The 18,169-nt window shown below is 49.7% G+C and overlaps 1 long non-coding RNA gene across 1 annotated transcript in view; it reads left to right on the top strand.

The window, feature by feature from the left end:
• The first annotated feature begins 3,675 nt into the window (after positions 1-3,675).
• LOC147121070 (uncharacterized) overlaps positions 3,676-18,169 on the top strand; it is a 92,463-nt gene continuing 77,969 nt past the window's right edge. Inside the window, exon 1 of the long non-coding RNA XR_015075382.1 lies at positions 3,676-3,927. This is a non-coding gene — a long non-coding RNA (uncharacterized LOC147121070). The remainder of the gene's footprint in view (positions 3,928-18,169) is intronic.

The raw sequence follows: 18,169 nt of genomic DNA on the forward strand, positions 1-18,169 counted from the left end.
GTATGGAGCAAATTAGGTCATTACATGAGAGATTTGAAATTATTCATGAAGTGAACTATGATTTTTGCCTTTTGGTTTTCATTAAGCTGGACAGCTAATTGGAATCAAATCTGGTCACTGGACACTATAAAAATGTGTGTGTCCATGTATGTAGTGGTGGGGAGAAGGCTACTTGACCAGCAAGCGGGAGGCAGATAATATTCTTAGCAGTGTTGACATTTTATTTAGAGGATAAGTAATTGTGAACATGATTCAGCAATTAAGGTGACATAGAACAGGCCTCGTTTTACATATCCTGATATGCAGGAGTTTTACCAACTGTCTAAAATTCTTTAAAGGGTTTTCAGATTAATTACAGCCTAACTGTGGACATAAACACAAACATGCACACAAACATGCCTGCAAGCACACACATGGCACGTAATGAAAAATAATCAGACACGTTAGTTGCACTAATTTATTAACAAGCTCCATCAATTTTTCCCCGAAACCTTATGTCTCATGCCAAGAAAATAGAATTTTCTCTTTTCCTTCCCAATTTTCTGTGCCAAATTCTCCCCACGCCGCTTTCCTGCAAGCTGGGGTACGCACAGCAATCCGCCAGTACCTCTCCCGGGTGACTACTATACATGTGTGAGGCTCACAGGCTAATCAATCATCGGGGGCAACACAGCAGAACCTAACCCTATCTTCACCCATGTCTACGCATGCACTCCCAGCAGGCGTTGCTGGGCAATAAACAGGACTGACGATGTGGCTGATTTAACCCTCCATAACCCCAGGGGTATTTAAGCCAATTACAATGCTTAACTGCCACCCAGGTTGAGATCAGCAAACTCAGCACAGACCAGAGATCCAACTTTGGGACCTTCCTCTGAAAATGGTCTGTATGACTCACTGGATAAACTGCAGGGGCTATGAGGGGAGCTGCAAATAGAATCTTCCCATTACAGTTCTGTCTGGTACATAAACAGCATAAATTTGTGCATTCCTAGTGCTTTCTTCGACATTTTATTCTTAATTTTCTTTCTAATGTAAATATAAATTCGAATACAATTTTTCACCCTGTCAGCGAATTGGCTGCCTGTTTTGCACTCCACCCAATTTTCTCTTCTATTGAAGTCAATCGGACGCACAAGATAAATTTATACCCCATAATTTCAATGATTGGTAAAAAATCTCCAGCCATAATTCAGTAGTGCTTTTCGCACTGTAGAAAACTAACATTTGTAAGAAAATGAAACAAGTTCAAAGCGCTTGTGACCGCAGCAAAGTGAGAAATCAAACTGAGAGTGCAAACTAATTTGGTCGGAGGCATTGCCAGTTTATTGGTGAAACCTGAGTTTGGTCCACTTGAATGCTGGACACAGTCTAGGCCCTGTCTGTTAAAAGGAAAATTGCAATCCACATGTGCAAATAGACAGTATGCTATTAAGAATAATATAGCTTTTTGTTGTTTCACTATAGCACACGGACTAAGTGCAACAATACTAAAAGTAGAATATCTGTAAGTATTTTTCTTTTGACTTAATAACTGATGGACTAATGGTCAGGGAAGAAAACCTTTGATTCCTGTTGGTTTAGCAGTCTGTATGTATCCAATCTCTGCAGTCTGGGTGTGTGTGGGGGGAAGGGGAGAACGCGCTCATATTCCTGTGTGGTCCACTGGTGAGTTTGATGTCTAGTGGTTTAGTGTGTTAAAGGTGAGGAGGGATTTTTCAGTGTTCCTGTAGTTTAGTGACAGCGTGGTCTCAAATTCAGGCTTCATAAAGTCTCAGTTTTGGATCGAGTGAAGCCTGAATAATCTAAAACATTCTTCAGTGCCCCTGCCTTACATCCCCATAAATATCATCTGGGGAAAAAAAAGCAGTAAACGACCTTGCTGCTGACATGGCAATGTGATTGCGTTTCAGTGCTGAAGTCACTTCTAATCTGTGCGGGGGGCGGATTGGGGGTGGGGGTAAAGCCTCACAAAATGGCAGAACTAACTATGTTAAGTGTTATGTCACCCTAAATATATGTAAGGCTAGAAATTCCTGTTGACGATATCAAACACAAAACATACTCATGTAACGTGCCTCTGTCCATTAGTGGAGACATTAGCCCATTTAAAATACATGAGTAAAAACCTCCGCTAAAGTATCAGACAGAGGAATGTCATACGAGCACGTCAAGAGCCCATGTCAACATTTAAGTATAGGATAGATAGATAGTTGAAGTAAAGGGGGATAAAGGGATATGTGAATAGAGCGGGCAGTAGGTATGCAGCTGAACTCCTGTCCAATTTTCACCAGTTATGCTGTAGCAAACAGCCACTTGGAGGTGTGTGAGTGCAGTCCCCAGGACACTTCTCTCTCTCTCTCTCTTTCTCTCTCTCAATTGTTCCTCCCCTATGGGAAACATTTGCCCACTACTCGAGATTTCCAAGGACGATATTGTTGAGATCAGGGAGTGTTCCTCAACGCCGATATCACCAGCGGGAAGTCAATGCTGCTGTTTTACCCTCGGGTGGAGTTCCGTCCCACGGCTCCATGGCTCAGCACATTAAAGATCCAATACACTCCGTCACTTAACTAAAGAAGGGAGGGAGGGAACAAAAGAATTCATTGTTTGAGAATTAACATGTCACCACAGAATTGTGGGATACATCTTCAACTACGCTTCACTGAGTCTAAGGCATATTGCAAGGGGGAGGCACTGAACAGTGATCAGGTATTTCCCTGTAGGAAAGGAGGGAATGGCCGCCTCAGCCTGCTGTTGCACACATTTTGCAAGTCAGTTCAAAGTGGCGTTGGAAAAGGCCTATCTATTATCTTGGTCACCGATGGCAAGTAATCTATAGAAATCAATTGATCAGTATCCTAAAAATATATTCATTGAAAAATGTATTAAATTAAATTTTGTAAAATGTATTCGAAAAGAAATCTACCTCCCTTTGTTGCTATGGTTCCAGCCACAATATTAACTGCCCACTCTCCACCAACCAGAGATTAGGAAATTAAAAGTTGTGTTAGTGTATTTGTGCTTTTATATTTACGAGCTGAAGTGCCCGGCGGTGCCGAGGCTTTTTCGAGGGCATGTTGTTGTTGGAAGAGAGAGAGAGAGCGACTGGGGGGAAGAGAGAGAGCGACTGGGGGGAAGAGAGAGCGACTGGGGGGAAGAGAGAGAGCGACTGGGGGAAGAGAGGGATGGGAGGGGGGGAGGGAGGGGAGGGGGAGGGGGAGGGAAGGGAGGGCGGGGGGGAGGGGAGGGGGAGGGCGGGGAAGGGAGGGAGGGGGGAGGGGGAGGGGAGGGGGAAGGAAGGAGGGAGGGCGGGGGGGGAGGGCGGGAGGGAGGAGGGGGGAGGGCGGGAAGGGAGGGCGGGGGAGGGGAGGGGGGGATGGAGGGGAGGGAGGCGCCCCCCCCGAGGGTCGCGGCCCCCCGAGGGTCGCGACCCCCCCCCCCCCCCCGAGGTGAAGACCGCCGATTGCGCGCGCAGCAGGAGCTGAGACGCGGCGTCTCTCTCGGCCGGCGTGCCCGGTTGCCAGGGCAACCGTGACGCTGACCAAGCAGAGAGAGAGAGACGCCGCGTCTCAGCTGCTCCTGCTGCGCGCGCGGCACCACCCCCCCCCCCCCCGAGGGTCGCGGGCCCCCCCCCCCCCCCCCCCCCCCCCGAGGGTCGCGGCCGCCCCCCCCTCCCCCCCGAGGTGAAGACCGCCGATTGCGGCTGTGCGAGACGTCCGGCGGGCCCGGTTGCCAGGGTAACGCTGGACGCTCAGCAAGCCCCGGCAGAGAGAGACGTCTCAGCTCCTGCTGCGCGCGCATCCTAGCGGCGCTGGGCTGAGGCTCGGCCCTCCAGCCTTCGAGTGGGGCCGGGAGGTGCCTAGCTTGGGCGTGGGTGCGGAGGAGACGCGAGGCTTCTAGGCCTACCTGGAAAAACGGGGAAAGGTAGGAAAATTAATGAGATTAGATAAGTTAATTACTTTCTAAATCATTTTTTTAAAAAACAATATGTGTTTTAAAAGCAACGTTTTTTTTTTAAGACGCAGAAAGCGGGAAAAGAAAGGAAAAGTTGGAATCAAGATGCGGCGACTCACCTCGGTTCAGAACAATAAAGCCCGGCCACACGCGCACCGATTGGCCCGGTGGCACACGCAGCAACCCGGCGTACGATTGGTCGAGCTCGAGGTCACTCTGTCGCTAATGAGCGGATAATGAGATGCTAATGAGCGGAATGTTGAAGGTTTTGGGGATACCGCGGGCGCAATTTTAGCCCGGCCGAAATGTAAATACGCTTAAAACCGTCTCGGAAGCGTAAGCTTTCTTTGGAGGGTAACGCGCGCGTAGGTACGCCTGTAACTTTCGAGTGCATACCCGCAACGCACACGCGATGACAGACAGACAGATAGACAGATAGACAGATAGACAGATAGACAGAAAGACAGAAAGACAGATAGACAGAAAGACAGAATGACAGAAGTACCGATTTATATATATAGATAATGAGGCAGTCTACAGAATGGTAAAGCGATCCAATCTCATAGAGATTCATACATACAGCCACATAAATAGTGTGGCAACAAGAGCAGGTCAGAGGCTAGGTTTTCTGCAGCGAGTGTCTCACTCAGTGCGGCACAAGAGGCGGTGGAATCGCGGAAACGGCGGCTGTAATAAAAGGCTCCAGAGATCCAGGTAAGCTCAGTGCGGCGCGAGAGGTGGCAGGAATCGCGGAGCGGCAGCTGTATAAAAGGCTCCAGAGACCCAGGTAGGCCTCAGTGCAGCGCGAGAGGCGGCAGGAATCGCGGAGCGGCAGCTGTATAAAAGGTTCCAGAGACCCAGGTAGGCCTCAGTGCGCCGTGAGAGGCGGCAGGAATCGCGGAGCGGCGGCAGTATAAAAGGCCCCAGAGACCCAGGTAGGCCTCAGTGCGGCGCGAGAGGCGACAGGAATCGCGGAGCGGCTGCTGTATAAAAGGCCCCAGAGACCCAGGTAGGCCTCAGTGCGGTGCGAGAGGCGGCGGGAATCGCAGAGCGACGGCTGTATAAAAGGCCCAGAGAGTCATGTAGGTTTACCAATCTCCGAACTCCGAGGAAGGAGAGAAGTAAAAAGTAATCGAAGTGTGACATCACCAGAAAGCAGGTAAGTGATTGGTTGGTGAGTATTTCTCTCTTTTTCAAACTTAAACTCTGTGGTTTATAGTTTCTAAAGTCTCTGTGGTGTAGCGGGGTCTGTTGGTAATCCAGGGCCCTTAAAAATACCATTTAACTGTAGTGTAATTGGTGGGATTGATTTGATTTATTTAATTGCAATTAATTAAAGGGTAAGTCATGGCAGGACAGCCCGGTGCCGTGGTATGCTCCTCCTGCACCATGTGGGAGCCATGTGTGCAGGAAGTGTGTCCAGTTGCAGCTACTGGCAGACCGCATTGCGGTGCTGGAGCAGCGAATGGATGCATACTGGACCATTCGCGATGCTGAGGACGTCGTGAATAGCACATTTAATCAGTTGGTCACACCGCAGGTAAAGGTGGCACAGGCAGAAAGGGAAAGGGTGACCAACAGGCAGAGTAGTGGGTGCAGGCAGGTAGTGCAGGGGTCCCCTGTAGCCATCCCCCTCTCAAACAGATATAGTGCTTTGGATACTGATGGGGGGATGGCTTACCAGGGGAAGGCAGCAGCAGCCAACTTCCTGGCACCAGGGGTGGCTCTGCTGCACAGGACGGGAGGAAAAAGAGGGGTAGAGCTACAGCAATAGTGGTCTCTATTGTAAGGGGAATAGATAGGTGTTTCTGCGGCCGCAAACAAGACTCCAGGATGGTGTGTTGCCTCCCTGGTGCAAGGGTCAAGGATGTCTCAGAGCGGCTGCAGAACATCTTGGAAGGGGAGGGTGAACAGCCAGTTGTCGTGGTGCATATAGGTACCAATGATGTAGGTAAAAAACGGGGTGAGGTCCTAAAAGCTGAATATAGGGAGCTAGGAGGTAAATTAAAAAATAGGACCTCAAAGGTAGTAATCTCAGGATTGCTACCAGTGCCACGTGCTAGTCAGAGTAGAAATAGAATAATATTTCAGATGAACACGTGGCTAGAGGAATGGTGCCAGGGGGAGGGATTCAAATTCCTGGGACATTGGAACTGGTTCTGGGGGAGGTGGGACCAGTTCAAACCGGATGGTTTGCACCTGGGCAGGGCCGGGACCGATGTCCTAGGGGGAGTGTTTGCTAGTGCTCTGGGGGAGGGTTTAAACTAAGATGGCAGGGGGTTGGGAACCTGAGCAGGGGGACAGAGGAAAGGGAAACAAGGATAAAAGCAAAAGATAGGAAGGAGAAAAACAAAAGTGGCAGTCAGAGAAATCAACGGTTTAAATCAAACATGGCCACAGTAAATAATAATTCTAATAGGTCTAAGAGCGTTAAAAAAAACAAGCCTGAAGGCTTTGGCCTAGAAATTGGGTATAGCCCCGCTTGAGGCGTTAGAACTGGCGCTGTGCAAAGTTTATAGCCAGACGAAACTTATCGCCGCCTGGCGCGATATTGGGTTGCATCGCCCCTAAAGGGGATTGAGGCGTGAATTCAGGCGTTACATGGGACTCCTAAGACGCTAATCTTCCGGCGCAACCCAATATCGGAGTGGACGGGCGCAGCGCAGGTGCTCTCTATTACTGATGACCACGAGACTTCCAGGCGCCGGACAGCTCTTAAAGGGGTGGGTCAGTCAGCTTCAGCATGCACACTCTTCGCCTTGCAGGCCTCAGAATCGGCGCAGGCCCTTCTCTGGCGCTAAAAACTTGGACCAGATGGAGAAGGTGAGACAGAGAGCAGAGCGCTTCACCAATGAGGCTCTGGAGCAATTGGTGGCCGCAGTGGAGCGCCGGCGAGATGTTCTCTACCCAGACAATGGCACGAGGCCGAATCATAAGGACTACCGACGAGCTTGGAGGGATGTATGCCAGAGGGTCAACTCCAGCAGCATGGTGACCAGGAGCCCTGTCCAATGCAGAAAGAAATTCAACGACCTCACTCGGGTCTTGAGGGTCAGTGTAGTTTCTGCAAACTTCTGCATCCCTTCATTTGCACCTGACTTTATGGCTACAGGGTGGGCTGTGCCCCATTGGCCATCTGCCAGCAAGCACCCATGGCCCTTTCTGGGCACACACATGCACATTTGACTCAAGGTGTCATGTAAGGGCTCTTCCACCATGGGGGGCATGAGATGATCACTCAGGGCATCATGTAACATAACTTCCCCTCCTTTCCCCTGCAGTCCAAGCTGGCGAGGATTGGCAAAGACCAGCTTCGCACCGGTGGAGGACCTCCACAAGTGTCACTCTCACAGATCTCGAGGAGAGAGTCCACCAGATTCTTGGAGGACGTCTCAGTGGTCCTGTAACCACTGCAGCTGCCGACCCCATTGTCAACAGCGATGGTAAGGTTCTCACCTGTTACAACTGTCTCCTTCCACTTGTTCCCCCCGCCAGCATGCTTTCTCACTGTGGACCCATGTCATAGCCTTGCCGCAATCTGGCATCCCTTGCTGCCAAGCTGTCCTTTTGCTAAAGCCACTCTTCCAGCTCCCTGCTTTCAGATGCTGCATCACCAGCTCGGGAGCCGGGCCCTCAAGCTTCCAGTGCCAGTGCCTCCGAAGGCTCAATGAGAAAATTACTGTCCAACAGAAGGTCAGCAACTGTCTCCAGCAATGATCAGAATGGCCAGCCCAAATGGCTGCAGCTTTTATACTAGAGCTGTCCCATTTAAATAGTGCCCCCCGAGTCCGAGAAGGGCCTGGGAACGCTCCATCCAACTGTCACTAATAGCGCCAGGCGAAAAGGTTGCGGGCGCCACCGAATATCCGGTCCGGGGCGCCAAAAAGGCGTTGCACACTGAAATGACGTCATGATCTGCCTGCGCCCGCGGGCGAGCAAAAAGAGTTAGCGCTGGTGCTAAAAGGATACTCAATATGGGAGGTGGCGCTATATTCACTGTGCCCGCCCGAAAATTGGGTAATACCCCAATTCTCAGGCTCTTTAGGCGCTAATCGCTGGCGCTACCAACCAAATTTCTAGGCCTTTGTGTCTTAATGCGAGGAGCATTCATAATAAGGTGGATGAATTAGCTGCGCAAATAGAAGTAAACGAATATGATTTGATTGGGATTACGGAAACATGGCTCCAGGGTGGCGAAGGCTGGGAACTCAACATCCAGGGGTATTCAATATTCAGGAAAGAGAGGCAAAAAGGAAAGGGAGGTCGGATAGCATTACTGGTTAAAGAAAGGATTAACACAATTGTAAGGAAGGATATTAGCTCTGATAATGTGGAATCTGTATGGGTAGAACTGAGAAATACCAAGGGGCAGAAAACGTCAGTGGGAGTGGTATATAGACCTCCAAACAGTAATGTGGAGGTTGGGGATGGCATTAAAAGGGATATTAGAGAAGCGTGCAATAAGGGCACAGCAGTTATCATGGGTGACTTTAATCTACATATAGATTGGGCTAACCAAATTAGTAACAATACTGTGGAGGAGGAATTCCTGGAGTGTTTACGGGATGGTTTCCTGGACCAATATGTCGAGGAGCCAACCAGAGATCAGGCCATCTTAGACTGGGTATTATGTAACGAGAAAGGATTAATTACCAATCTTGTTGTACGAGGCCCATTGGGTCAGAGCGATCATAATATGATTGAATTCTTCATTAAGATGGAGAATGAAGTAGCTCACTCAGAGACTAGGGTCCTGAATTTAAATAAAGGAAACTACGATGGTCTGAGGCGCGAATTGGGTAGGATTGACTGGGGAATGTCACTCAAAGGGTTAACGGTGGATAGGCAATGGCAAACATTCACACACCACATGGATGAACTACAGAATTTGTTCATCCCAGTTTGGCATAAAAATAAAACAAAAAAGGTGACTCAACCGTGGCTAACGAGGGAAATTAGGGATAGCATAAGATCCAAGGAGAGGACATATAAATTGGCCAGAAAAAGCAGTAATCCAGAGGATTGGGAGCAGTTTAGGATTCAACAAAGGAGGACAAAGGGATTAATTAAGAAAGGGAAAATAGAATATGAGAGTAAGCTTTCAGGGAACATAAAAACTGACTGTAAAAGCTTTTATAGATATGTGAAGAGAAAAAGATTGGTGAAGTCAAGCGTAGGTCCCTTGCAGTCAGAATCAGGGGAATTTATAATGGGGAACAAAGAAATGGCAGACCAATTAAATGCATATTTTGGTTCTGTCTTCACAAAGGAGGACACAAATAACCTCCCAGAAATGTCAGGGAACATAGGGTCTGATGAAAGGGAGGAACTGAAAGAAATCAGTATTTGTAGGGAAATGGTGTTAGTGAAATTGATGGGATTGAAGGCCGGTAAATCCCCAGGGCCTGATAATCTACATCCTAGGGTACTTAAGGAAGTGGCTCCAGAAATAGTAGATGCATTGCTGATCATCTTCCAACATTCGATGGAATCTGGAACAGTACCCATGGATTGGAGGGTAGCTAATGTTACCCCACTATTCAAAAAAGGTGGTAGAGAGAAAACAGGGAATTACAGACCGGTAAGCCTGACATCGGTAGTGGGGAAAATGCTAGAGTCCATTATAAAAGATGTAATAGCAGAGCACTTGGAAAACAGTGACAGGATCGGACAAAGTCAACATGGATTTACAAAAGGTAAATCATGCTTGACTAATCTACTGGAATTTTTTGAGGATGTAACTACTAAAATAGATAAGGGAGAACCAGTGGATGTGGTGTATTTGGACTTTCAGAAGGCTTTCAATAAGGTCCCACATAAGAGATTAGCGTGTAAAGTTAAGGCACATGGGATTGGGGGCAAGGTATTGACATGGATAGAGAACTGGTTGGCAGATAGAAAGCAAAGTATTGGAAAAATGGGTCTTTTTCAGAGTGGCAATCAGTGACTAGTGGGGTACCGCAGGGATCGGTCCTTGCACCCCAGCTATTCACAATATATATTAATGATCTAGACAAGGGAACTAGATGTAATATCTCCAAATTTGCAGACGACACAAAGCTAGGTGGGCGTGTGTGCAGTGAGGAGGATGCCGAGAAACTCCAGGATGATTTGGACAGGTTGGGTGATTGGGCAGAAGCATGGCAGATGCAATATAACGTGGATAAATGTGAGGTTATCCACTTTGGTGGCAAAAACAGGAAGGCAGATTATTATCTGAATGGCAATAGTTTGGGAGAAGGGGAAGTGCAACGAGACCTGGGTGTCCTTGTGCACCATTCGCTGAAGGTAAGCATGCAGGTGCAGCAGGCGGTTAAGAGGGCAAATGGTATGTTGGCCTTCATAGCGAGAGGGTTTGAGTGCAGGAACAAGGATGTCTTGCTGCAGTTGTACAGGGCCTTGGTGAGACCACATCTTGAGTATTGTGTGCAGTTTTGGTTGCCTTATCTGAGGAAGGATATTCTTGCCATGGAAGGAGTTCAGAGAAGATTCACCAGGCTGATACCTGGGATGGCAGGAATGACGTATGAGGAGAGATTGGGTCGATTGGGCTTGTACTCGCTGGAGTTTAGAAGAATGAGAGGGGATCTCATTGAAACTTATAAAATACTGGCAGGACTGGACAGACTAGATGCAGGGAAGATGTTCCCGATGGTCGGGGAATCCAGAACCAGGGGTCACAGTCTAAGGATAAGGGGTAGGCCTTTTAGGACAGAAATGAGGAGGAATTTCTTCACCCAGAGAGTGGTGAACCTATGGAATTCTTTACCACAGAAGGCAGTAGAGGCCAGTTCATTAAATATATTCAAGAAGGAGTTGGATATATTTCTGAAGGCCAAAGGGATCAAGGGCTATGGGGAGAAAGCAGGGACTGGGTACTGAACTTGGATGATCAGCCGTGATCGCATTGAATGGCGGAGCGGGCTCGAGAGGCCGAATGGCCTACTCCTGCTCCTATCTTCTATGTTTCTATGTTTCCTGACTCCCCAAAGCCTTTCCACCATCTACAAGGCACAAATCAGGAGTGTGATGGAATACTCTGCACTTGCCTGGATGAGTGCAGCTCCAACAACACTCAAGAACCATCCAGGACAAAGCAGCCCACTTGATTGGCACCCCATCTACTACCTTAAACATTCATTCCCTCCACCACCGGCATACCGTGGCTGCAGTGTGTATCATCTACAAGAAGCACTGCAGCAACTCGCCAAAGCTTCTTCGACAGCACCTCCCAAACATGCGACCTCTTCCACCTAGAAGGACAAGAGCAGCAAGCGCATGGGAACACCACCACCTCCAAGTCACACACCATCCTGGCTTAGAAGTATATCGCTGTTCCTTCATTGTCGCTGGGTCAAAATCCTGGAACTGCTTCCCTAACAGTACTGTGGGAGTACCTTCACCACAAGGATTGCAGCGGTTCAAGAAGGCGGCTTACCACCACCTTCTCATGGGCAATTAGGGATGGGCAATAAATGCTGGCCTTTCCAGTGACGCCCACATCCCATAAACGAATTTTTAAAAATGTCAGAGGTAAGTTGGTACAAATTCTAGTGTTAATAAGCCTGCAATTTAGGTTCTTTCAGGTGTGGAAATTGCTTAGATTCTCAGGCCAACCTATAACCAAATGTGACAACTTTTCACCAGCTATTGAAAACCTTGGCCTAGAAATTCACTTTGGGCCCGCCAGCTGGCGTGCGCCCAAAAGTTAGCGCTGAGCGCGGAGCCAGTTGCGACCGTCAGATATTCAGTTTTTGCGCCCCAAGTCGGAACCGGGCGCTATTCCAGGGTGTGCCCGCCCCCGCTTGGGGCACTGAAACTGAATTTCAGCGCTCTAGGCGCCGCTGCGCCACCCGCTGCAGAGCGGCAGGCTGTGGTACTGCAGGCCTCCTCCTTCTCTTAAGGGGGAGGTGCCTGCAACGGGGAGATCGCCGCTGGATAGTGCCGGCAAATGAGCCCGGCACCACGGAGAAGTGCTGGGTTCGCGGAAAGCAGCCGGCAATGCCGCGGGGGGGGGGGGTGGAGGAGGCCGGGGAAGGAGGTGCGGGCAGGCTGCCGCCGAAAAAGCGGCCGGCCGCACCTCCACCTTAAAGCGCCCCACTAAGGCTACAGTACGGCCCTGTTTTCTGATCGCTGTTTGCGGCCGCTGCGGAAGAGGCGGCCGCAACTCAATATGGGGGTCGGGCTGGTAGCGGGGCGGTAGCGGGGCACTGCGCACACCGATGACGTCATCGGTGCCGGCGCAGCGCTAACGGCTACCGCCGCCATTACCGCTGCGCTGAATATCAGCGCAAACTCCTCTATTGGCGCAGAAGCCCTCTTTGGGCGGTAACTGGCCGCAAAGCTGGCAGCGCCTTACTGAATTTCTAGGCCCTTATTTCTCTGCAGTTCTTTCATTTCCTTCCCCCTTCCCCATATCATGTCGCTCTGGTGGGTTTGACTTACCCTAAAAAGTGTGAGGTTCGGTGTCTCTTCCCCACCGCCCCCCCCACCCACCCCACTCCCCTATGATATAGTGATTGGTGAATAGAGACCCACCCACTAAGCTCTGTAGTTAGCTAGGTACTCAGGGTATGCACAGTGACCTGGTGCCCTTGGCCCTTATTTAAGGAGCACAATAGATAATTCAAGGCATGTGTCTATGATCAGTATCTAGTCGCAGCTAATGGCCAAAAACCCTGATTACCCACTCCAGTAGAATATCTAGTTTGAATAAACTGAGATCGTGTAGTGACCTTCTTCAGCCGAGGTCTGTTACTTATGCCTCCACAACAGAAATTAAAAGTAGTGCGTCAGTGTAATGCTTATTGGCAGAGGAGAAACTCAATACATCCTCAGCAGATTCTAACTCCTATAGGCTCCCAAAGAGTTATCTTCATGGAAAAAGTCTTTGGCAAAGCTTATTACGTTGTTTTGCATTGTCTTAATTGAGGAGGGAGAAGACCCAGAAAAAGCATGCATCACTTTTGTTGTGCTAATGGCCCAGAAATTCGGGTCGGGGGCTTCCCGCGGGTGCAAGCCCCCGACCTACACTTACATATCGCGCTGACATTTGAAGACTGGGCCTGCGTGGATTTCCGGTCTGTGGCCCGGTTCAGCTCCCGGCACGCTGTGCGTGCGTGATCCAGCGGCGTTCTTAGTGCGATGAGCCGGCTGGGATCACGTGAGCACTGGGCAACCAATGGGAGTTTACAAAAGTCCATTCATGAGTTAGACATAAGACCTGTCAAACTCATGAAAAGTCTGGGCGCCCAAAACACTACTTAAACTTTAAATAAAAGTTAAAAAAAACATTCCAATAATTAAATTAACTATTAATAACTTTAAAAAACTATTTTAAACAATTATTCAAATTTATGCCAAAAAATTTTTTTCAAGAAATCGGGTCCAAAAACACACTTACCTTACTGTAAATTCTTTAAAAATAATAAACCTGTGGAAAAAAATTTCTAACTTTAATTATTAGACCACTTACCTTATAAAACTAAGTCCTTACGTCTGCTTTTTACATTTGTAAAAAGTGGAGGCCTTCACGCACGGACAAACCTGTGAAAAAAACCGAAGTTCAACGCGTACGCGCTGCCTCAAACGTTGCTAGGGAACCGCCTCTTAACCCCTTGGTTCAGAGGAGAGGAAATGCCGGTTTTCCGCGCATGCGCTGTGCATGCTGAAATCCGGCACTTTCAACGGGCCCATGCGTGAGTACCCCGTCCGTACTCACGCGTTGGGACCGGAATTACTGGGCCATTATAACTAGCAAGTAACACAATACATTACACCATGATATGTGTCATCATAGAATCATAGAAACTTACAACACAGAAGGAGGCTATTCGGCACGTCGTCCCTGTGTTTGAAATTATGCGGAAATCTTATGATTATTTTTTGCATGAAGTCAGTACCACTTTAAATGAGTGTATTCCACTTGACCCAACTACACAAAGATGAATAGCAACCACCCCAGATTGCAAAAACAGAGGTTTCCTCTGGTTTCTACAGATTACTTGCCACCTGTGGCAGAGAGTAGGGGGGAAATATTCGGCACCTTAGCGCCTCCAGTTAGCGCCTGGCCGGGATGCCAATGGAGCGTTGAGGTAGTAGTACCGAGGCGAGGCAAATCGAGCGCTGCACGGCAAATTCGGCATCCCTGTAGTGCTGCCGCTATGAGTTAGGGCCAGGAACTTCAGCGCCAGGCAGATCGTGACGTCAGCGAGCATGCAACACTCACTGGGTGCCTGATCTGCCAAATTGAGTATCGCCCCCTGCCTTAGCACCTTGACTCGACAGTGACAGGGAGAAGAGGCGTGAAGCAGTTGGTAGCTGGCTCCAGGGGTGCTACCTAAAGGGATCATTAGTAATGAGTCGCAGCTCTCAGGTTGGTGCTGTTTCACTGCTTCCTTGTCAGTTTGACATTGATTTAAATTGTTGCACAGTCATTTAAAGGTTGTTTTGTATCAGGGGTGTTGTGGCTACTAAAAATTAGTTACATTTATTCTCACAACATATCAAAGTGCTACACTTCGTTACATTAATGGGGGCTGTACTGGCAGTCGACCTCACCCTCCAGGATCTACGGCGGAGGGAGTGGAAGCAGCGAGAAAGATTGGAACATGTGGCCAGAGGGAGGAGGAGGGCCTTTAGGATTCTCAACAGGAGGCCTTACCCTCCAAGGGTATTCCGACAGCATTTCTCCTACCTTCAATTAAGCGAGGAGCAGTGTATTAGAAGGCTCCACTTCAGCAAGGAGGTGGTCACAGAGCTCTGCCACCTCCTGCTACCAGACCTCCAGCCTCAGATCAGGGCGACAAAGGCTCTCTCAGTGGCAGTCAAGGTCAGCGCCACCTCAATTTCTTCACCAGTGGATTCTACTAGTCTGCAACAGGAGATATAGCTAACATCTCGCAGTTCGCCATCCATCGCTGCATCTAGTAGGTCACAGAGGCTCTCTACAGCAGGAGAAGGGACTATATTTCCTTCCCCATCACTAGCGAGAAGCAGGACAAGCATGCATGTGGCTTTGTCAGGATAGCGGGATTCCCCTTGGTGCAGAGCGCCATCGACTGCAGCCACATGGCTTTGCGGGCACCGCATAACAATCCTGAGGCTGCCACTCACTTAATGTGCAGTTGGTGTGCGACCACAGACAGCAAATCCTGAATGTAAATGCCCGCTATCCTGGCAGCAGCCACGATGCCTTCATCCTGCACCAGACCGGTGTGCCAGCACTCTTCCAGCCACCACATCAAGCTCCAGGGTGGCTGGTCAGAGGCAAGAGCTATCCACTCTCCACCTCTCTCATGACTCCCCTCCGCAACCCCAACACTCCTGCACAGCACACATATTGGCCCAGAAATTCGGGTCGGGTGCTTCCCACAGGTGAAAGCCCCCGATCTGCACTTACCTTGCGCGCCGGCCGTTGAGCTGTGGGCCCGCATGGAATTCCGATCCGGGGCCTGCTCCAGCTGCCAGCGCACAGTGCTTGCATATCCCAGGGGCGCAGTTAGTTCGATGCGTCCCCTGGGATCATGTGGGCCATGGGCAGCCAATCGGAGCAGGGAATGCTCCATTCATAAGTCTGACAGGAAGTGCTGTCAAACTTAGAAATACTACGGGCCCCTTCTTCTTACAAAACATCACTAAATCTTCAAATACATTTTTTTTTAAATAACATTTTTTAAATAAACTATAAATTAAATGAAATAACTATTTTAAACAATAATTTAAATTTTTGACAAAAATAATTGTATTTTCTAACGGGGCTAAAAATAAACTTACCTTGCTTTAAAGTATTTAAAAATAATAAACCTGTGGAAAAAATGTTTTAATTTTAATTAATTCACCACTTACCTTGTAAAAAGCAGGCCTTACGCCTGCTTTTTACATTTCTAACTTCTGCGGACTTACCTTCCCGGGAAAACCTGTAAAAAAAAACGAAGTTCGATGCGCACACGCAGCCTCCCCCGCGCACGCGTTCGACCTCTGAACCCTTGCTTTCAGGGGAACGGAAGTGCCGGTTTCCCGCGCATGCGCAGTGCATGCAGGAAACCAGCACTTCCATTGGGCCTACGGGTGAGTACCCCATGCGTACTCACCTGTGGAGACCCGAATTTCTGGGCCATAATGAGAGCCATGCCACCACCAGGAACATCATCGAGCAGACCATCGGCCTGCTGAAGCAACGGTTCTGCTGCCTTGACCACTCCAGGAGAGCCCTCCAGTACTCGGCTGAGCAGGTGTTCCATTTCGTGGTGGTCTGCTGCATGCTCCACAACTTGGCCATCATGAGGGCTCAGCCCTTGCCACCAGGGATTCTGGGACCACCTCAGGAGGAGGAAGAGGGAGAGGAGGAGGAGGATGAGGAGGAAGACGAGGAGGAGGTGGAGGAGGAAGTGGGAGGTGAGGAGGAGGAGGAGGAATAGGAGTGAGGGAGGTGGCAGCCACTCAATCGGCCTTCCGGATGGGCGGTCCGTGACCACCTCATCAGACTGTGATTCCAATAAATTAAACCCCAGATCCCCGTTGCTCACCACATCCATATTATTCCATCCCTGTCGCAGGCCATATCACAGTGTACAGCTGAAATGAGAGACAGTACAAAATTATCCGAAGTGAATTAATAAATTTATCAATAATCAGTGAACACACCTTTACAACAAAAATATTACCTATTTACCCTTGTGCAATCCCTTAGTGCTCCTCGTTACAGTGCCTTTGCCTACTCTAGTGTTGGCCCAGTGGCTGCAGCAGGGCTGGTGGAAGGCTGCTGAGTGTCCGTGCGGGAGACTTCAGATGGCCTTGCAGGACGCCCAGCTGGAAGGCCCAGCTGTAGACTGCACCACCTCAGCATGGGCGGCAGCAGTCTGGGCTGGCTGGATGACAGGCAGTGGCAAGGGCAATGGCGGAGTGGCAGCAGTGGAAGCGGGAATGCTATCATCGTGAGGGAGGACAGCAGGTTCCTGCTCAACTGACCCACTGCCACTCCCCCGGGGCAGCACCTCAGCATCCCTAGCAAACACAGATTGCTGGCCTGCTGCGACACCATGAAAGTCCCGGTCAATGGTGGTAGACCCAGCTACGATGGCAGCAGTCAGAGCTTGCGTGGCATCAAGCTGAGACCGCATGAGAGCAGTCTGAGATTGATTAGCACCAACCATAGCCTGTGCTGCAATGGAAGCTGCCATCACACATGACATCAGGTCTGGGTCGCCACGGTCTCTCTGAGAGTCCACCATACTTTGCAGACTGGAAATGATGGGCTCCATGGTGTGCGCAGAGCCTTGTGCAATGTTGGAGGCGGACTCCTCCACGCTCCTTATCATTGCCGAGAGGCTCTCAGGCACCATTGCCATTGCACCTATGATCTCCATGTGCATGCCCATCACCCTTCTTCTAAAGGCCTCCCCATCGAGGTCCTCATCTGGGTCCTGTGCAACAGAACTCATGCACAAACTCGCCCTCCGGGGAGCTGGCCCCCGAGCTACCCTTTCCCCCTGGCCTTGCTGCAGCCCGCTCGTCCCTGGTGTCTCACCCTGTGCAGATCCCACTACTATACTAGCCTCTAAAGAACACGTAGTGCCAGTATCTGAGCTGGTGCCTGCGGGTGAGACATGCAGTGACGCGGTGTGTTCTTCCTCCGCCTCTTCTCCCGCCTCGTTCTCAATGGTGCCCTCAGGGAGAGGCTGCTCAGGTGCTTGCTAAAGGCACAAGAGTTGGGTTAAGGTGAGGGGAGGGGGGGAGGAAGGGAGAAATGCATGCATACAGCATGATTAGCTGGAAAGTGCAAAACGCTTGTGGGGTGAGGGGGAAGTGGGATGTGAGAAGAAGGAGTAGGGATGAACATACTGTTGTTGTCCCCAAGGGGGTCAATGTCGCCGGTGGCCACAGTGCTCACCGCCTTGCACCCAATAATCTGCAGCACTCTATTTTGCAGCGCAGACAGTGGTTGGGTGTCGGCCTGTCCCCCTCCTGTGCGCTCCTGCTCCCTCCTGTTGTGAGCCACCTTGGCCTACATGATAAAGGAAAGTGTGTGAGTGTGGAGCAATGTGTTTGGGTGATGTGCCTGCCATAGTTGAATAGCTGTCATTGTGTGCAAGGTGTGAGATGTGCATGTGAGTGTTGGTAGGTAGAGATTGTTGGTAGGTGAATACTGGGGGTGGTGCTTTGGGCAGTGTGTGCAGACTGTGGTTCAGATGGTGGTATGTAGCATTTGTTG

Source organism: Somniosus microcephalus, chromosome 3 (genome assembly GCF_052327205.1).
Source record: "Somniosus microcephalus isolate GS21.2 chromosome 3, FLI_Smic_1.0, whole genome shotgun sequence".
Lineage (NCBI taxonomy): Eukaryota > Metazoa > Chordata > Chondrichthyes > Squaliformes > Somniosidae > Somniosus > Somniosus microcephalus.